We start from the raw sequence: 20715 nt of genomic DNA, 5'->3' as shown, positions 1-20715 counted from the left end.
GAAGTTTGTTTCCTCCTTTGTCCCTGGACCCAGGACACCGCTGATGGACTTCGGTCACTGTGTTTTCTTCTTCTAGAGTCTAATACGAGTGGTTTCTTCCATTGTATGCGTCCATCCTGTGCTTGTCTGATCAGCCGCTGAGGGACATTTGCACAGTTCCCAGGTGTAGCTGTCGTGCAGTCACGTACAAGATGCCGTGCGACTCTGTGTTTTACCTTCTCTTTGGTAAATGCTCAGGACTGGGATTTCTGGGTCATATGACCGGGTGATGTTTCATTGTTTAGGAACCTGCTGGACTTTCCCAGAGTGAGCATACCGTTCCCACCAGGACGGGTGAGAGCACAGTGGCTCTCCTTACTCACTCTCCTCACTCTCTGACTTGCCAGTTCCGGTGGACCTACTGGCACCCCACTGTGGAAATGGAAATCATTACGAATAGCATCGATTATTTTTCCATGTTTTGGGGGGGGCAGGTCACGCATGTATCTTGTTTGGGGAGCTATTCTTGCATATTTACTTATTTTTGTCTATTTACAAAAACTCTTCTTGAGAGTTCTTTGTATGTTTTAAACAAAAATCTATTACCAGGTTTCTCTTGTGCAAATGTTTTCACCCAGTCTGTGGCTTGGCTTTTTTCATTTCCTTAAGAATTGTCTTTGGAAGGACAGGCGTTCTTCATGAAGTCCAGGCTAACTTGTGGGGGGGGCGGGGGGGTTACCTCATCCTTGCTGTGTTGTAAGAAGTCTTTGTCTGACTTAGTGTCAAAAAATTTTCTCTTCTGTTTTCTTCTCTAAGTTATGCAGTTCTGGCTTTTGCATTCAGTTCTGTAATCATTTGGAGCTGATCTGTGTGCGGGGATGTTAAAGACCCCTCCCCTTCCCTACGGAGGGACTTTCCGTCGCCCCAGCAGCACCTGCTGGCCGCGGGGTTGTTTCCCCCCAGGTGTTTTCCTTCCGTTGGAAACCGTTTCTGGACTCTGTTCTGTTGCGTTGGTCTGCTTGTCCTTGTCCCGCTGGCTTGATCACTGGAGCTCCGTAAAGAGTCTTGACATGTAGTGTGTGTCTTCCCGCGCTCCTCTTTTCCACTTCCTGGTGTGTATTTCAGTCAGGCCGTCCTTAGGGCAAAAAAGAGTCTGCTGAGATTGTGATTGGGATTGTGTTGAATCTGTAGATCAGTTGGGAGAGAGCTGACATCTTTTTTTTTTTTTTTAATTGATTGATTTATTTGACAGAGCAATAGAGCCAGAGAGCACAAGTGGGAGGTAGGGGGCTAAGGTCCAGGGAGAGGGAGAAGCAGGCTTCCCACAGGGCAGGGAGCCCTGTGTGGGACTCAATCCCAGAATACCGAGATCGTGCCCTGAGCCAAAGGCAGACGCTTCACTGACTTGAGCCACCTGGGAGCCCCAAGAACTAACATCTTTTTTTTTTTTTTTTAAGATTTTATTTATTTGGCAGAGAAAGAGCAAGAGCAGGAACACAAGCAGGGGGAGTGGGACAGACAAAGTAGGGCCCCCGCTGAGCAGAGAGCCCGATGCGGGACTTGATCCCAGGACCCTGAGATCATGACCTGAGCCGAAGGCAGCGGCTTAACCCACTGAGCCACCCAGGCGCCCCCAACTCTCTGTACTTTAAAAAGAAAGAAAACCAGGTTCCATAGACTGCTCCCCATCAGTGTTTATGCCAGATGTGCATCACGGGGTGTTTATGCCAGATGTGCATCACGGCCCTCATCCCTTTCCGTTCCGCGTTCCCTGCGTTTCGTTCTTGGGGTCAGTGCTCCATCCAGGCCCTACGTTGCTGGCCAGAAGTGTGGAGAGTGGGTGTTCTTGCCTCTTTCAGTCCGACGGGAAGGTTTCTCACCTCCTGAGTTCCAGCAGCTTCCCTTTATGAGGCTGGTAGAGTCTTGCTGTCTTAGTTTGCTCTGTTTTTATGTGAGTGAGAATAAAATGTCTTCTGCTTTCTTCATCTCTCAGAATGATAGTTTTTAAAGAAGCAATAGAGAAAAACTAATCAACTCCAAAGTTGGTTCTTTGACAAGATAAAACTGACAGGCCCTTAGCCAAACAAATGAGGGAAAGAAGGCACAAATTTTTCATTCTGAAGCACAAGAGAGAGACTGTCGCTATGAATTTACAGGATAAAGGAATTTTATTAATTTTATGTCAGTATGACAATTTAGATGAAATGAATGAAATTTTTAAAGACACAGATGACTTAAGCTCACTCACGAAGAGATGGATCACCTGAGTAGCCTGTATCTATTAAAGACATTGAATATTTAATTACAGTTCTTAATGCAGAGGAACCTCAGTCCCACATGGCCACACTGTTGACTTACACCGTCCATGACAGAATCAGTCACGCCAGGAATACACAGGCTCCTCCGTGGGTGCACCCCCACCTCACCCCAGAACCAGAGGCAAGAGGCAGGGGGAAGGAGGCGGCGTGGGGTCCCGCACCCCCACGGTGACGCTGTGAACACCTTACTCTGCGGCCCTGGTGTTTCCCATTGTGCGAGCGTCGGCCCTCGTCACAAGCAAGTAGGTTGGTCTCAGAATTCAGATTCGGTTTAACGCTGCGAAGTCGACGTAGTATACTGTACCGACACGATAAAAGAGAGTGACCATGAGATCATCTCAGAAGACCCCCCCCAAAAGCACTGGACAAAATCTCATACCCATTCATGACAAAAACACTCTGCCCACAGGCGGGAGCGCGGGGCGGCCGAGCCAGCTGTGTCTGAGCGCAGCGTCCTGGCCGGCGGGAGACGGCGCGCTCTCTTCCAGGTGGGCTGGCTCGTGCCACCTGTCCTGTTCTCTTTTTCAGAGTAACCTTTATTGCTACAGCAGTCTCCCACATTTTGGAAAGTTAGGAATAACACCACCAGTGATAAAACCTAACACATTGTGTTCATTGCCTATGGAAAGCTTTTTCTGGTGTTTTGACATGTGTGCAACGTACCTGCATACATGTGCACATCTGTGTGAGATGGTTTGATCGGTCGCTGGGTCGGGCTGCCGTGTCCGGTCCTTCGCGCGCTACATGAGCTGTGGCTAGGAAGGCTCCCGCCCAGCCCACCGCCCGCTGGATCCGCCGGGGACTGGGCAGCTGCCTCCCTCGTCTGCCTGCCGAGCGGTGGGAGGGAGCCCTGCGCGCTCTGCCCTCGCAGCCCTCTGCGCCCGCCCCGACCGGATCCGCCGATTTCATACACGTCTCTGGTAGATTCCTGACTCATGCTAACGTGGAAGACATACTTAACTAATTTTATGCAGTCCTGTCGCTTTTCTTGTTCTGTGACCGTCATCTCTTTGTTTCCGTAAGCTGCCCTCACCTCTGACGGTCCCGCACGGAGCGGGGTTCTGTGGTCTGGCTGGGCTGTGTCCGCTTTCACCCAGCACACTCTGCTCTTCCTGCTGCTGATCCGAAAGCCTCCCTTTCTGACTCCTGTGTGCCGTCCTGCCCTGTCTCCTGTCCTGTCCCATCGTTTGGCTGGTCTCTGGGGGGTCATTAGATAGAAATCCGCCTCCACTTTGTTCAGCTTCTCTTACTCTTTCGGGGTTCCTTTGTTTTGTGTCCCTTGTCACATTTTCCATCTGTGTTTTTGGGTATTTTTTTTAAGACTTTTTTATTCATGAGAGAGAGAGCGTGCGCGCACAGGCAGAGACCGGGGGGAAGCAGGCTCTCCACTGAGCAGGGAGCCGGAGGCGGGACTCCATCCCGGGACTCTGGGATGGTGACCTGAGTCGAAGGCAGACGCTCAACTGACTGAGCCCCCCAGCACCCTGGGCATATTCTGATTCTTCACAACCTCCTTTTGGATGCCTCTGGAAGTAAGTGTGTTTTCCCCTAAGAACTACTTTACCTGGATTTCCCAGGCCACTGCATAGCGTCGTCCCCTTCCCCGAGTTGAAGGTGCTCCGTTGCTGCTCTGACTTTGACCTTGGCTCTTGTACCGGAAGTGCGGTTCTTAATGGTCAGATTTAGTAGATGTGCTCTGGAGGCCTGTGTGTGGTCCCTGCTCACGACCGTCTGTTGTGTCCTTGAAGGGAACGGGCGTTGTGTGCTGGCGGCTGGAACGCACCGTGTGCGCCCGTTGGGGGCTTGCCGGCCTGCGGTTGTGCGCCGTTCTTCTGTGTTCCGACTTCGGGTGGCAGCTGTCCGCTCACATGCTGCTGCTGTTTTAAAGTCGGCTCCCCTCCTGACGGCGTCTCCCTTTCTCCAGCCGTCACTGTGGGACTGTGGGCTCCTTACGGTGAGGCTCGGTTTCTGAGTGTGTCCGTCTTGGGAACCACCACTCCTGTGAAGGGAGCCACCTGCTGTGTTCAGCGAGTGACTTTGTCTGGTGAGTCGTGCTTGGACCCCAAGCCCGTATCCGGTGCTACGGCAGCAACCTCTGCCCTTCTGCTCAGTGTTTACCTGCTTTATCTTTCCTGCCCTCTTGGAATCTTTCCAGATTTTTTAATTAATTAATTTGTCACACACAAGAGCGAGGTCACGAGCAGGGGGAGGGGGTGTGGGCGAAGCAGACCCCGACGGAGCAGGGAGCCCCCCAGGGCACGCCATCCCGGGACCCTGAGATCATGACCTGGGCCGAAGACAGACACTTCCCCGACAGAGTCCCCCGGTGTCCCGGAGGCTGTCCAGATGTTCATGTTGTTGAGTCCCGCACTCGGCCCCTCTGCCCGTCGCAGTCAGACTTGGTCCTCCGGCCCCTCCGCGGGCTCCCCTCCGCACTCACGTGACTGCACCGGGCTTCCCGCTCGTTTCCGCCGGGGTCTCTTCTCTCCTTTCCTTTCTGTTCATTGGTTCTGATGCACATTTGGCAGTTCTGCACTTTCTTTTCATGGTCACCTTGGAAGTCAGTGTGTTCTGCGGCACCTGCGTCTCCTGTCCCCCGGTGGGTGCTCCCAGATGCCAATACCGTGTCCGCTTCAAGCCGGGCTTTAGGGGCGGCGTCACCGGGAAGGACGCCCAGGCCGGCCTCTGCGTGCTCCTCGCCCGCTGGCTTTGATGGTGCTCTGCGCGCTCATGGCGTCTTTTCCTGTGACTTCCACTTGTTCCTGCTGCCGCTTTTTAGTGCTCGTGTCCCTGAGAAACCTTGGGGGGGAGCTGGGTGGGTGGTGTAGTTTGGTGTTTGCTGGAGGATGACCACGGAGGTTTTCAGGGGTTCATGCTCCCCACTGGTTGGTTTACTGTCCTTCTCATGGGTTACTGATGCGGGGGGTGCTCCTCAGCTCCTACTCCCTGTCCTTGGTTTTAACCCTGACCCTTGGGAACTCCGTGTGTCTGTGGGGCCGCACCTGCGAACTCTCCTGGCCTTGCTTATTCTTAGGCCTCATGGACCCTCCGAGGCCTGTTCTCTGGGAAACACACGGGGTTTTCCTCAGCACGGAGGCAGCTTTGACCCAGACTACATTCCTCGGTTGGTGGGTCATTGTGAAGCAGGGACTTGTTCTTACCCAGGAGGATCAGATCCGTCAGTCCTGCACAAGGAGCTCGCCGACCCACAGCCCGAGACCCACAGCCCGGCCACAGCCCGCCAGGCCCTGCGGGTGAGGGTGTGTCCCAGGTGAGCTCAGCTCCTGCCTTGTTTGTAAAGTGGAAGTGACACCATCTGTCCCGCTGAAACCACTCCGGGGCGCCACTCCGGGGCGCGGAAGGACATAAGGGGAAGGGAACGTGCTGTGCAGATGTGACTTGAAATGGATCGTTAGACCCCAGACCCTGACTGTCCTTAATGACCAGCTGCCCGCGTGCCCCAGCACCGTCCTGTGCTCCCGGACCCCGAGGCCAGTGGCTCCTTCCAGCCCAGAGTCTGGGGCTTGCTCGCCCGTCTGGCCAGTGAGCAGGATCTCGTTTGGTGGTTGCTGCTGTGGCCTCGAGCTGCCCCCGTGGCACCCGTCTGGCCCCGTTCTGGAGTGTGGAATACCGGCCCGTGTCGCCAGCCAAAGCACAGAGCAAGCGGGACAGAGAACTCGCGGGGAAGGCGGCGGAGGAGCCGCGGGACGGCCGTGCTCGGCGCTCGGACTCTTTCTCAGAACTGGGGGCTCTGCCTTGACGAGGAGGGGCGGTGGCTCTCTGGGAACAGAGATCTCCTGTCAGGTGTTGCTGCGGAGGTTCTTGTACTCGGTGGAAGGGGTTCCTTGCCCCGCAGCCGCCGGCCGGCTTCTCCCTCCTGGCTGCACCGCGTGCTCTCGCCGCGAGTCCTGAAGCCATCCGTGCTCCGGCCAGGCTGCTGGGTCGCCTGCACCCCTCAGGGTCAGGGTCCCCCTGCGCCGGTCGTCCTCTCCACACACAGTGACGGTCCCCTAAAAAGACAGCTGAGTTCTTTCTACTTGGAAGGAGTTTGTCGCAGGTGCGGTTTGTGAGCCGGAAGCGGCGTGCTGGAGCCCGCCCGTGCGGTGTCTTTCTGCGGGGAACGGGGGTTTCGCCTCAGCAGAGTGTGCTGGGGGCACGTGTGAGCACCTGATTTCGCCCTGGGCGTGCACCCCGAGTTCAGGATTCTAAAGCACGTAAGTGGCGCCTCTTTCGGGACGTGTGACGGGCCTGCTCCGCCGTCACTGCTGTCCGTCAGCCCTTTGCCGTCTGGGGGGAGAGCGCTGCAGAGAGACCGCTGCTTCCGTTCTCAGTCGGTAGAAGTTGGATTATTCTGTAAACACTGTTCCTCAGAACATGGTAATGTCTTGTTTTTCACGCGCGGTAGTGTGTTTCCGTGGAATGTGGAGCGTCTAGTGTCGGCGGTGGCTGTGCTGAGAAGGGGGTCCGTACAGCTCCCAGGGGCTTTCTGCAGCCTGAAATATCAAGTTTGGTTTTTTCTCTGAAAAATGTCAGTCTGTGTATAGGGATTTGTTTTCTAGTTTTCTGTCCAGTGCTTTAAAGCCGCGGTAGAAGGGGAGGAAGGAGAACGCAGTGTCCTTGAGCGCGGCGGCAGCTGCAGAGAGACGGAAAGAGCCGGGGCAGGTGTCCGTGACCTGAACGAGGTGGACGTGAAACGGAGCTGCTCTCTCTGCCCAGCCCTGGCTGGACACACACTCTCACTCTGTGTGTCGCTCCTGGCGCTCCCTCCTCAGGCCTGGTCCCGGGCACCGCTGTTTGCACTACGGGCTCATCCTAGACGGGACGGTTGAATTCCAAGGTCTTAAAATCTCCAGGAAATTCTGTGCTTGCTGCCCCCAAGGTGAAATGGACTGTGTTTTCCAAACCGAGGTGGAAATGGGCTCTGAACCCTAACCCAGGAGCCTCTCCCGGGCTGGTTTCCCTCAGCTGTAGGCCTGCCACACCTTTCTCCTGTTCTGCCGTGACTTCCTGGTTTGTGACAAGAACCTTGGGGGGCCGGTGGGCTGAGGGAGACCTGGGTTCAGCCAGGCCCAGAAATCCGTGCTGGGGCTGGGGCTGCTCTGGGCCCCGAGTCCTGGGCCGCAGATAGCTGGCTTGTGGCCACACTTCGTGTCTGTGTGGTTTGCACAAAGATCATTAATCAAAGGGCTTTTCTTTCCCCTCTGTGGGTACGTAATTATTCAGTGTTCCCCATACTCGGGGATTAAAAGCACCTTGGCATGTGCGGACTTACGCAGTGTCGATGGGATTGAAGGTTTGGGAAGGGTCGAGAGGGCAGGGGGTGGATGGTCCTGGCCTTGATGTGGGGTTTTTATGCCATCGCCCTCTATTTCCAGCTTCCAGAAATCAGCTGGTGTCGGGAGCACATGTGTCTGGAGCTGTTGCTAAGGTGACGCGCCTCAGTCGCACCCACACAGTCTTTCTGGAAGGTGAGGACGCGTGGTGGGGTCCGTGCGCACAAGGGCACTGTTGGTGTGCTTGGGGAGTTGGCCGGCTGCCCTGTCCAGTTTAGGTTGTCTATCCTCTTGTGCTTTGATTCCCCAGTTGATGACCTAGGGACCTGCACACACAGCCCTGAGATGGATTCACTGTGGAGAGAAACAGGACAACCTTGTTTTCGGGTCTTGCCTCTAATCTCTAATCGAATCGGTGCAGCTGACCTTCAGGTCTGTGGTTGGGCTCCCCTCTTGTTCCCCTTGAAACAGGACTGTGAACTTGGCTTTAGACATTTCTCAGGGGAAGTCACAAATTTAGAAAATACAGCATTAGTTTTACGACTTGGGTTAGGGTTTGTGATTTCTTTTGGGTTAGAGAAATCTGAAGTTATTTGTAATATCAGTACTTTCCTCTGTGTATGATGCTAAATTTTTAGTCATTTGGAAGTTGGATTTGGAAAGTAGAGTGTCCTTCTACTGCTTCGTTTGGCTGCTAATACCTGCCACGTTGCTGTACGCTTTGACGAAGAAAAACCCAAAGGTCTGGGCCTTACAGGGCCATGGACTCTAGGAGTTGGGCAGACGCTCTGGGTCCTTCTTGAGGAAGGAGCATGTGTGGCACTTTGCTCACGTGCCTTCTGGGGTCCGGAGCTCTCGACTGCAGTCGCTGAGCTGTGTCTGAGATGCCTCCCCAGGGAGAGCCTCGCGTTATCAGTTGACTTGACAGTTTGTCTTCAAGTGAAAGTTGATTATTGATGACCTGTTCCTCCAGAGTCTCCTACGCGCAGAGTCCCCTCTCCTCTTTCCCAACCCAGATTGCTTGATAAAAAGACGGTAGGTGTCTGAATCACTCTGCCCTTTCCTCACACTTCGGAAAGCATTTCCCATTCGTTTCTTGCAGTTCCATTTCTGGCTTAAACACTGAAGGGCATTCTCAGGTGTGTAAAGAAGTGTGCGGAGGAGTGTTCACGGCAGGGTGAGCGGAGCGGGCCGGTGTCTCTGGGAGGAGGCGGCCGCTCAGCTGGGAGTGGAGGTGCGTGTCTTTTTCTTATTATTATTCCTTTTTTTTTTTAAATAGGATTTTTATTTATTTATGTGACAGAGACAGATCACAAGTAGGCAGAGAGGCAGCAGAAAGGGAGGGAAGCAGAGAGCCCGATGCGGGGCTCCATCCCAGGACCCTGAGATCATGACCTGAGCCGAGGGCAGGCGCCTGAGAAGTCATCTTCTGTATTATATCATATCGCGTGTTCACAAGCCTGTGAACACACTCCTCTGTAGCCCGTCTTCTCCGTCAGCTCCTCTTCTTTGCCTTTCTTTCCCGGGGCCTTCGAGCGCTTGTGCGGGAACCGGTGTCTGTCCCGCACTCCGAGTGTCCTGCTCTTCAGTGTGTCCTGGGAGGCGCCTATGCCCAGCCCAGGGGCTGGCCGTCTTTTCCTTAGTGGCCAGGTTGTGAATTTTCCAGGCTTTGCTCCCTAAGAGGCAGTGTCACAGCGGTCCTCTAGGGAATTGTGCATCCCTTCATAGATGTCCCTGTCCCTAGCTTCCGGGCTGGCCCACTCCGCCAGGGAAGACAGTCTAGACCAGGGGTGTGAGCGTCATCACGGGTGAGCCTGGCTGCTCAAGCCCAGACCAGGTCCCCTCCTGGCTGGCCTCTTCCAGTGAGGGACAGCGTGTGCCCACCAGCCTCGTGCCTTGGACAAAACAGACAAGTCCTGCTTTCTGCGGCGAACGTTCCCGGGCATGGAGCAGTCACATTCAGAGTGCATGGACGTGGTTAAGTGAAGCGGCCTGGGACCCAGTCCTGAGGCCCCTCCACCAGGCAGAGATAATCCTGGTGGTCCGCGGGGTCCCACTGAGCAGGACAGGAAGCCTCACGCTGTCTCTGCCGGCCTGCGGGGTGAGCTGTGAGCCGCTGGGGCCTGAGGACAAGGCGGGCAGGGGTGGGTGATGGGGAGGTGGGTGATTTCTTGTGGCTCCAGGGAGCACACGGGCAGCCCTAGGAGCATCTGAGTTTCTCTGACTCATGGCGATGTTGTGTTCATTCTCTAGGGTTGCTTAGACGGCAGATACTCCATGCGCTCATGCAGCTGTGGGGGCCGGTGTCCGGAAGGAGGTCCTGGCAGGGCCGCACCCCCGAAATCGGTCCCAGGCGAGCCCTCCCCGGCCTCCCCAGCACCCTGTCTTCTTGTGGCCCCTTTCCTGATTCCCTTCTCCCTTCTGTTCTGGGGACACTAGTTTTTGGGTTAGGGTCTGCCCACACAATCCAGTAAGGCACGGCTTGAGATCCTTAATTTAGTGGCACATACATAGACCCTTTTTTCCCAAATAAGGCACATCATAGGTTCTGTGTGGACGTGTTTTTTGGGGTGGGTGCTACAATTCATCACCCTAGTGATGCTCTCTTGAGGTGAATGTCTATTTTTTTTCCTCCTTTTACATCTGGGCGTGGATAAGAGGCACAGGTTTGAAGTGTACAGTTTGAGTGTGTGTGTGCACCTATAAGGGTCAGACCAGGCCCAGCGCCCTGTGAGCACCCTGAGCCCCTTTGCAGCCAGTGCCCCTCCGTGTGGCCTGGTGTCGCCTGTTCTGGGCCTCCATGGCGGCAGAGTGACACTGGAAGGAGCAGCGGGGTCTGTCCTGTGTGTCCGGGTTCCTTCCCTCAGCACATCTCTTGGGTCCTCCCCGTGGGCGGGTCTCCCTTACGCCCAGTCGTCGCCCACTGACGGGGCGGACATTGGTGGTGTTCGCTGGCGGCTGTTCAGCATGTGGCTGCTCCCATTTACAGAAGGAGGACTTTTGCTAAATGTGTTTTAAACATACCCTCTCAGCCGATGCCATCTTAAAAAAACAAAACCAAAAACTGACTTTTTCTGCGCACTTCACTATCTCACCCATAAATTTTTTAAAAATACTTATTTTTCAGGTAGGCTCTCTGCCCACCGTGGGGCCTGAACGTGCGACCCTGAGATCAAGAGTTGGGTGCTGTAGCCACTGAGCCAGCCTAGGGCCCCGTACCCTGAAGCTTTTTACTTGGTTTTGCGGAGGTCGGCAGTCCCAGGCTGGGGAGGAGCTGGGTCCCGGGCTGGAGTCCGGGAGCCAGCGGGGTTTCTGTTGGGTCCGCCTGAGCTGGGTATGCCGGCGGCCTCCAGGGCAGGCGGGGAGAGCCCGGTAGCCTCCGTGCCGTGTTCCTGAGGGAATGTGGGGTGACGCGGGCCTTGGCCACCCCAGCAGCCGCGCCGGCACACAGTAGGCAGCGGGGATGTGGTGGCGTCCGCAGGCAGCATCTGGGACCCTCCCGCCTGCCCGTGTCTGTGCGCCCCAGTGTGGGGCCATGTTCCTGCCCAGCCCTGTCCCAGGGAGCTGGCGCAGGGCATGTCTGGAGGCGTCACGGCGTCCGCAGCTGCACCGCTGCGAAGCTGACCTGTTTCCACGAAGGCAGACCGGGTTGCTTCTTCTCACCGTGAGAACTGGGTGGGAAGTAGGGCAGGTCTGCAGGCTGCGTTCTTCGGTGGAACCCTGCGCTTCTGGTGTTGGGAGACTGTCCCTGGGGCGTCCTCCTGGGCCACGCGGAGCTGAAACCCCGGGGCTGGTGGGCATCGCGGGGCCTCCTGGTTTTGCCATCCCCGAGGCTGATGAGACGGAGCGGTGGGCTTGGGAAAGGAGATGGCTTCACGGTTCCAGGTCTCTTTCTGGGAGACGCAGTTGTCGTTAGTCAGGCTTGTGCTGCAGGCGCCCCTTGGCAGACCTTGTAGGTCAAGGAGGAAAATTGTCATCTAACCGGCCGGTCGCCTAATGTGGGAGAGCAAGATGATTTGGGGTGGGGGGTGGTAATGGTAGCCTTCTTTTTTCTGTTTTCTTTCTTTCTTTCTTTTCTTTTTTTTTTGGCAAAAGGCCTTCTGTTTCAGAAAACTAGAGTGCATTGTGCGCGCCGTGTTTCTAACACAGACAGGTCCTCTTCAGACGGATGCTCTGGTTTGCCGGCAAGTCTGCACTGGTCTGTTCCCTTGGGGCAGACAGCTGTCCTGGTTTGGGTGTGTCCCAGGGAACATTGCCCTGTGGCACTGAGAGAGGGTCACACCACTTGGACAGGGTGGATACCTTCCGTGGTGTCTGGCCTGGACAGACGGACGGGAAAGGCTCCAGGGAACAGGTGCGCAGGGGGCGCGGTCCACACAGTGTGTTCTGTGGTGGGCGTGGTGGAGTGACAGGGACACCGCTGTGACCAGAGGTCACTCTGATGGCTGCATTTCGTGGGTCTTCTGTGTAATAGCGAGCTTGGGTCGGCAGGACTGTCCTCTCTCTGCTCTGCCAGCGCGGCTCTGAGTGTTTGTTGCTCTCCTGAGGGGGTCCGGAGAGTGAAGGCGCATGGGGGCGCAGAGTGCAGGGTTCCCGGGGGCACAGGTGCTCGGACGGGAAGAGGCCTCTGTGCTCAGGCAGCCGTCTGCAGCAGCACGGGGTGTGCGTCCCGTAGGCTGGGGTGAGCCGTCTTGTCGTTGCGGTAGTTCTGGCACGGGTGGGGGTGGGCATCCCCGTGTGCTCCTGGTCAGGCCATGCGTGTGGCAGCCTTTCTGCAGACCCTCGGCGGCCTCCCGTGGGTGTGTAACCCGACCGCCTGTTCCTCTGCGGCAGGGACACCACGTGGGATGGGGGCGCAGGGCTGGGAGACGGGACGCTCGGACTGCCGGGGTTCCGGAAGGCACCCACGCTCAGAGCTGCCCGTGTGTGCGCACCCGGCCGAGGCTGAGCCAGGGAGGAGGCGGCTGCCCTGGTCCTCTCGGGCCCTGCGTGTGGTGGGCGGGACGCTGTGTGGGTGCGGGCGGCGGGCCATCGGGTCGCTGCCGGGTCGCTGCCGTGAGCGCGAGCGCGGGCCGTCGGGTCGCTGCTGTGAGCGCGAGCTGAGCGCGAGCGCCGGCCGACTTCCTCCCCAGGCTCTGCGGTTTGCCCCTCCTGCTGCTGGGGTGGGCCCATCTCTCTGGAACGGCGCTCGCCTGCGAAATCCGCTGTCCTGTCTCTGTTGGCTTGTGGCTCGCGGAGTCAGATTGTCCTGGCAGAGCCGGGACGTGCAAGTGCAGGGACCTGTCAGCCACGCCCCCAGGGGGACCTGCTGGGCCGGCGGCTTTGCTCCCTTTCTCTGTGGTGCCTTGTGTCTCCAGCATGTTCCGGGAGGGACCAGTGGCTGTTGCCCGGACCTTACAGGGAGGTACAAGGGAGTGTGGCTTAGGGTTAGCACTTTCCACGCAGGCCTGGTGGTCGGGTCTCAGGGGAGAGTGCGGTGTTGACTCTGCTGTGACGGCAGCCGTCCTGTCTTAATGCAGGAATTCTAATCAAAGACCGACCTGAGGCGCTCAGTCGTCAAGCACCTTCAGCTCGGGTTGTGATCCCAGGGTCTGAGCCCTGCGCGGGCCTCCCTGCCCAGCGGGAAGCCTGCTTCTCCCTCCCCCTCCCCCTGCTTGTGTTCCCTCTCTGGCTGTCTCTCTGTCAAATAAATAAATAAAATCTTTTATAAAAATCTGGGCCGACTGAAGCCTGCCTCACAGCTTTGTCCCAAAGTACCTCTATGTGTGTGCTGTCTTCACCTCCAGCCTCTGGGGCGAGGCCTGGGGAGACTCAGGAACGCCCTTCGCTGGCATGAGAAAACACACTTGCAAGAAGGGGGGACGTGGGCCCACGGGGAGGGCCGGGGGCGCTCTGGCGGGGCCGCATCCCATGGCTGTGTCACCTGCTGTTCTGCCTCAGGGAGTGACGTGGCCGGTGGGGTACCGGGGGCCAGGACACTGGGTGCTGGGTGCAGGGCTTCGCTGGCGAGCCAGGCTCACCTGAGCTGAGGGGGGCAGAGATCTCGCTAGGCCAGCAGTGATGTGGGAGGCAGCACCCACTTTCTGTTTGCGGGAGGATGGGCTCTTCTTACGTGCGCCTGTATGACCACCCAAGTGCGGGCAGTTGTCCCCTACCAACTTGCAGGCTCCAGGGGCTTTCTCTGCATCTTGGCGCCACCATGGTCCATCCATTCTCTAGTGGGGAACATCTGGGCTCTTGGCAGGGTTTGCACAAGTTGTTGTGGGCGTGGTGTGGCTTTGGAGGCCTCTGCACACTCATCATTGGGGTTGTGCCCACCACTCCATACTCCCAGGCCAGGTCCCAACTGCCCACCCTGGTCACATATCCGAGGACGCTATAGCCTGCTGAGCACCTGGTCAGGGGGGCCGTGGCATTAGCCTGCAGCACTTGTGGCCCTGGCCCGTCTCCAAGCAGGTGGGACTTGATGCTTCGGGGCAGTGACACAAGGACGAGGGGAGACACCAGGGGAGCCTGTAGGATCAGAGGTGGGTGGAGCCCAGCTTCCCCAGCCTCCACGGTTCTGCCCCTGGGAACACACCTCCTGGTGCCTCCAGCACCTTAACGGGTGGTTAAGGAGCATTGATTAAGCCCCAGGCCCGCCACAGATGCTGCTCTAACCTCTTACTAGGAGAAGGTTTTGTTTCTTTACTTTATAGATGGAGAAGCTTCGACGTATCTAACCACAAACCCAGGGCTCTTAACCAGCTTGGCCAGTGTGTCTGAAATGTCCTGACAGCTTCCTTTTGAGAGAAAAACAGTCTGTGTCACTGCCGTGCACACATGCCTTCTGCACACACCCAGAAACCTGTTTACCGAACCACTTCCTTCGTGAGGTGGTGGGAGTTGCGTCACTCTCTGAACAACGTGTGTTCCAGACCCATCCTGCTGGGTGATCTCTGTCCGCACCTGATGCGACCCCAGAGCCACAGTTCAGTGCTCCTGTCCTGTGTCCGTTCTCTGGACTGTGGATGTTTGCTGTTGGGACTGTGGTTTACTAGTAGGGGAGCCTCTGTCTGATGGTTCGCAGGTATCTTCTCTCCCGGGATCTGGGTCTTCTACACAGGCAAAGGCTTTAATCTTGTGGTGATGCCCTTTATCACTTTCTGTAGATCACATGTGCTGCTGAGGTCCTGTCTGAAGCTCTGTCCCTGGGGGTGCCTCTCCGGCTCAGTCAGTGGAGCTTGTGACTTCTGACCTTGATGTTGTAGGTACGAGCCCCACAGTGGATGTAGAGATTACTTACAGATAAATTCTTTTTTTTTTTTTAAAGAATTTATTTATTTATTACAGATTTTATTTATTTATTTGACAGAGAGAAATCACAAGTAGGCAGAGAGAGAGAGAGAGGGAAGCAGGCTCCCTGCTGAGCAGAGAGCCCAATGCGGGACTCGATCCCAGGACCCTGAGATCATGACCCGAGCCGAAGGCAGCGGCTTAACCCACTGAGCCACCCAGGCGCCCTACAGATAAATTCTTAAGGAAGTAAAAATAAAAACTTTTGTCTTGCTCTAAAGATTTTCTCCCGTTACTCATCTGCCCTAAAAATTTTCATAGGTTTTTATAGTTTTTCTGTTTTAAATTTATACCTGAGTTGTTCATTTTTATTTCGGGCTTTTGTAGACAGTATCATGTTTCCACGTAGTCCTCACCAGTTGGTAGAAGTACGGTTGGCCTTTGAACGATGGGAGCGTGAGGTGCGCCAGCCCCCACACACTGGACAATCTGGGTATAATTTTGTCCTTCAGAACTCACATACTACATATTCTTACCGTAGGGTAAGCTGGAGAAAAAATGTTACTAAGAAAATCATAAGGAAGAGAAAATGCATTTGCAGGACTGCACTGTATTTATCCTAAAACTCTGCATGTAAATGGACCTGTGCACTTCAGACCCGTGTTGCTGGAGGGTCCGCTGTGTAGTGGACTTCTGTGTGTTGATCTGGAAGTCTGCAGCCTTCCTGAACTCATTATTTCTAGGAGTTTTTATAGATTCCTTGCTGTTTTCTTTCTTTCTTTCTTTCTTTTTTTTAAGATTTTATTTATTTATTTGACAGACAGAGATCACAAGTAGGCAGAGAGGCAGGGAGAGTGGAGGAAGCAGGCTCCACGCTGAGCAGAGAGCCCGATGCGGGGCTCAATCCCAGGACCCTGAGACCATGACCTGAGCCTAAGGCAGAGGCTTAACCCCCTGAGCCCCCCAGGCGCCCCACCTTGCTGTTTTCTAGATAGACAGTCATGTCATCACCAAAGAGAGTGGTTTATTTCTTCCTTCCCCAGTTTGTATGCTTTTAATTTTTCTTGCCTTGCTGCGCAGGCCAGTGCTTATGTTGTGCTGTCCAGCAGTGGCGGAGGGAGGGGACGTCCTCGCCTCGTTCCCGATCCTGGGGAGAAAACGTCCAGTTTTCCTCAGTTAGGAACGACGTTCACCGTGAGCTCCTGTGCATGCGTGTGGCCTCATGCAGGCTACTCCCTTGCGCTGCTGTTGTGCTGCGTTTCATCAGGAGTACCGAATTTTGTAAAGTACTTTTTCTGTATCAGTTGTTTGGATTTGTGATTCTGTCCTTAGCCTGTTAATGTGTGCTGATTTTCAGGGTCGAACCATCCTTGCATGTTCTGTATTCATTGCCACGAGCACACCTGCATCTACAGCTGGCGTTACTGGGGAGCCCAGCCCAGAGCAGTAGACCCCCCGCCCCCCACTTTGTCCTGCTCTGTGTAGATATGCCACATGGTCCAAGCAGCCTCCTGGCATGGAGGTTTGTGTCTCTGGGCGGAGCTGCATTTCAGGACAGCTCCGGCCATGGGGCTGGGGCGATACGTACTTGACTCTGCCAGGTGAGCCCACTCCTGTCCGCCAGGGCCACCCTCTTTGCCTTCCCAGCAGGAATGCACGAGAGTGTCTGGCCCTCTCTCTGATCTGTTTGATGCTCTTTGTTCCCCCACTGGTCGCCTCCGTGCAGATCAGCCCACACGGCGCTCTGGACTCTCTCCCTCCTCCGGTCTGCCGCTGCTGTCGCGGGGTTGAGCAGCCCACATGGCTCTCCTCTTGTCACAGCAGTCTGTGCCTTGGCCCCTTCCACCGAAGACAGTGTGCTTCCTGCGGTCTCCTCATCCTGTTCAGCTCTCCCTTACAGCTGTGTGTTTGCCTTGAATTCAAGTCTCGGGATTGTGCTTTCCATTCTGTTCCGTCATTAGTATCTTGTGCTGGACTTTGTGCATAGGCTAGGGAAGCTTTGAGATGCTGCCCTGTAATGTCCGTGTGACTACACTGGCCCGTCCTGGGGGCCTGGGTCATGTGAAGGGAGACCCGCCTGGACCCCATCAGGTGCCCGACCCGTAATGCTGCCCCAGGGCGTGTTCATACACGTTTCAGACATACCGGCCTCTCGAACTTTATTTATTGTGAAATGTGACATGATGCACACTGTCCACAAAGTAAAAATGTACAACTCACTTAAAACAAAGATATTTATTTATTTGAGAGCGAGCGAGCGAGTGATCGCGTGCACCTGCGTGCCAGCCAGCGTGAGTTGGGGGGTGGAGCAGAGGCAGCGGGAGAGGGAGAGGCAGGCTCCCCCCTAGCAGGCAGCCTGTCACGGGGCTCCGTCGCAGGACCCCCGTCAGGTCATGGGGTCATGACCTGAGCCCAAAGCAGACGCCCCACTGACGGAGCCCTGCCGGCCCGGGACAGTCCGCTCACCAGATGCAGCACAAACGCTGCGCTTCGTCCCTGAGGCCAGCCTTCCGGCCCGGACTCCGCGGACTCCGCTGGCAACCACATGCTCGCTTGGAGCGGCCGTCTGCCGTTGGGGACCGCGAGTCGTTTTTCTCAACGTCGTTCGGGTCATGTCTGTGTCGTCCCTGCCGTGCGCTGCGCCGTGCCAGCGTGGCCTCGGACACACGCGGCTGTGGGGCTCGTGCGCGTGGCGCTGTGTGGGACGTGTGCAGCCGTGCTGCGGCCCCCGGCCCAGCTCCCGTCCGGACCGACTCGCCTCTGCTCTGCGTCTGCGTCGGTGCTTGATACCGCATCTTGGTTTTTGTTTACCGTGCTTGATGGCTAAAGCAGTTGGTAAGTCACCTACTTCCTGACCTTTTACATCTTCTCTTTCGTGAGGTGCCTTAAGTCTTGTGTCCATTTATTGTTTTGGATATTTTGTCTTTTCCTTAATGATTTGTAGGAGCTCTTTATATATTCTGGTTAGAAGTTTTTGTTGGGGCACCTGGGTGGCTCGGTGGGTTAAGGCCTCTGCCTTCGGCTCAGGTCATGGTCTCAGGGTCCTGGGATCGAGCCCCGCATCGGGCTCTCTGCTCTGCGGGGAGCCTGCTTCCTCCTCTCTCTGCCTCTCTCTGCTTGCTTGTGATCTCTGTCTGTCAAATAAATAAATAAAGTCTTTAAAAAATAGACAAACGTGTTACTTTCAAAGTGTCAGCATTTTCAGACATTACCTTTATGGTTAAAAGATCTTTCTTGACACTGATGGAGGTGTGATGGTGTTTTTCTGTGCTGTTGTCTAGTGGCTTCGTGGTAGCGCCTCTTGCGCTTGAGATCTGTCATCTGTCCAGAATTGACTTCTCTGTAAGTTGGAAGGTGTCACGTTTGTCCATACAGATGTCCAGGTGTCCCCTCACCACTGTGGGACTGAGCTGTCAGCCCTGCCCTGCCCTGCGGCAGCTCCGAGCTCCTGGTCCGTGTGCGCCACGGGCGGGGAACTTGTTCCAGTCCGGCTCTGCTGGTCGGACACTGTTTCTTCAGCTCTTGGACCTTGACTTTATTTAAATTTGTTTATTAATATGTGTTTATGTAATCTGAGGTTCTTTCCTTTGTAGCTTATTTATTTGCATGCGTTCTTTCTTTTTTTAGACATCTTTTCCACTTTTCCGTAGGACAGTTCAGCCTTCTGCTCAGATGCTGTTCTCTGGATTCTCACGGTCCCCTCTGGTTTGGGTGTCCTTCCTCTGCTGTAGGTGCTCCCCTGCAGGGTTCTCTGTGCCCTTGTGCTTCTGTGGGGCCCCTACGCTGGCTGGGCTGACTCTTCCACACTGAGGGTTCGTAAGGACCCCACATGGCTTCCGTTCTGTGGGCTGCAGCTGTCGTGTTCATATGCTCACATGTTGCCTTTGAAGGTTTGACATTTGATTCACTCAAGGTGATGAAGTAGCACAGGGCGCCTGGCGGGCTCCGCTGGAGCAAATGCGACTTTTGGTCTTGGGGTTGTGAGTTTGAGCCCCACCATCGGGTGTAGAGAGGACTTAAAAAACTTCTAAGGAATAGTAAAGTAGTACATATACATACACATTTTTTCTGGAAAGTAACTATTTTATAAAAGAAATGAAACGTGGTGAGAAGAGTGGCACTGTTCTCTGTTTGCAAGCTGCGTAGCACTCCGTGTCTGCACTCCATCTGCTTTCTGCTGCTGGTTTTTTGGTGTGTTTGTTTTTTGTTTCTTTAAGTGCAGAAGTAGTCTAGCCTCTCACAGGCATGTGGTGTGAAAAGAGACCTGTGTGGGTACCTTCTCAGGGGATCTGGAAAGCCACTACGGCGTTGGCACTGCCGGTCAGTGGCCGTGTCCTGTCCCTTAGTGGGTCTTCTCTTGTGGGTGTCCTGTATTGATTATTTGGAAAATGTTGATTCATGCAGATCCTCCTAATAGTAACATGTTTATATTAAGAATTTCTCATTTTTGAGGGGCATGGGAGCCTCCTTTGGTTAAGCATCAGACTCTTGACCTCAGCTCACGGGGTTGTGTAAGCCCGCGGTGGAGCCCACTTGATGTGCCTTTTAACGTTACCGCCAGCCCCGTCGCGGTGTCTTCCGGTGCTGGGATGCTGTTGAGCTCGTGGATGTGGAGGCGGGTTTTCCTGAGCTCAGGGTGCACTTGGCAGCTCGAGCTTCGTTACTGACCACGGCTACTGTTGATTTCCAGTTCCGTGGGTTTTGAGAAGAGACCTGGAAACCCAGGTCTGAGTAATAATAACGGTTTGTCTGTGAGTCTTTCAGGTTAAGCCTGTGTTCTGTGGAAATGTAGCCGGGTCAGCCGGCCAGGCCCAGACGCTCTCCTGGGAGTTAGCACTGCCCGCCACGCGCCCTTGAGTCTTGTCAGAGCACAGAAGGACGGAGCCTCAAGGTTTGCAGTTCAGTAAGATCCCAAACTGTTGCTTCTGGCTCCAGGACAGTCGGCGGGTGCCGCAGGGTCGTGTCACTGGGGTTGTGTGAGGGTCTCGCCTTTGAGTGGGTGTCTCCCTCGCTGGTCCCTTAGGAAGGGCAGGTTGTCATGAAAACAGTGTTGGCCTCGCAAGCCCCCAGAAGGGGTTCGGGCTCCCTCAGAGCCTGCAGACGGCACAGCCACTGCACCGTGGTGGGGGGCCAGTAGCAAACACGTGGCCGCCGTCTGGTTAAACTTTATTTGTGGACGTGGACATTTTCATTCCATGCGACTTTCATATGTCACAAATGCTAGTCTTGAATTGCTTTGTCCCCCGAAGGTATAAAATGCGAGGCCCAGGGTGCCCTGCGGGCTTGCGTCCACAGAGCAGCCTACTCTGAGTTGGTCCTGTGAGTTCAAGCCCCACATTGGGTGTAGAAATTACTCAAAAATAAAATAAAATAAAATCAGAAACTCCTTCTTCTCTCTCCGTTGTTCCTGAAGCGGGGAGAGGGCTGGTTTTGGCTTTGGGCTGTATTTTGTGACTCTGTAACCTCCCGCTCTCCTCTGCGGAGGGAGGAGGTGGTGGCTCGGCTTTTCTGCAGGCTCGAGGCCGTCTTCACTGTGCCCTTGCCCTGGCTGGCATTGTGGCCGGATTCGGTGTTGGAGTCTCTGGACCTGCGTCCCGGTGCTGTCTGGCCCTCTGAAAATGCAGGGCGCCGCTCCCCAAGTCCCGCCCGCTCCTTTGCCGAGGATGCGGCGCTGCCCCGAGCGCAGGTGCGCCTCTGGAGGTGTGGTGAAGGTAGGTCGTGGGGCGCTGGCTGTTCGCCGGGGTCACAGTCCTCCCGTGGGAAGAGTCGTGTCCCAGGCTGTTTGCTTCTGTCACCCCTTCGGTAGTGCCTTTGCCTTTGCAGGACGTGAGCGTTCGGGATCGGTTCTCCAGCTCTCAGCCTTTTCTCTC

The 20715-nt window shown here is 55.5% G+C and overlaps 1 protein-coding gene across 9 annotated transcripts in view; it reads left to right on the top strand.

Annotated features, from left to right (window-relative positions):
- Positions 1–20715, top strand: part of ANKRD11 (ankyrin repeat domain 11) — a 178383-nt gene that overhangs the window by 120444 nt on the left and 37224 nt on the right. The window contains exons 3-5 of one of the 9 annotated variants that reach the window (XM_045076459.1): positions 7673–7765; positions 7881–8002; positions 8673–8804. The exons of 7 other annotated variants lie outside the window; for them this stretch is intronic. The gene's annotated coding sequence lies outside the window, so the exon portion shown is untranslated. The remainder of the gene's footprint in view (positions 1–7672; positions 7766–7880; positions 8003–8672; positions 8805–20715) is intronic. One more of the 9 variants, XM_045076458.1, reaches the window with a different exon arrangement.

The sequence above is a fragment of the Mustela putorius genome, unplaced genomic scaffold (assembly GCF_011764305.1).
Source record: "Mustela putorius furo isolate JIRA1106 unplaced genomic scaffold, ASM1176430v1.1 tig00000174_pilon_pilon_pilon, whole genome shotgun sequence".
NCBI lineage: Eukaryota > Metazoa > Chordata > Mammalia > Carnivora > Mustelidae > Mustela > Mustela putorius.
The sequence above is the reverse complement of the archived record's forward strand: the minus strand, read 5'-3'. Positions and strand labels throughout refer to the sequence as shown.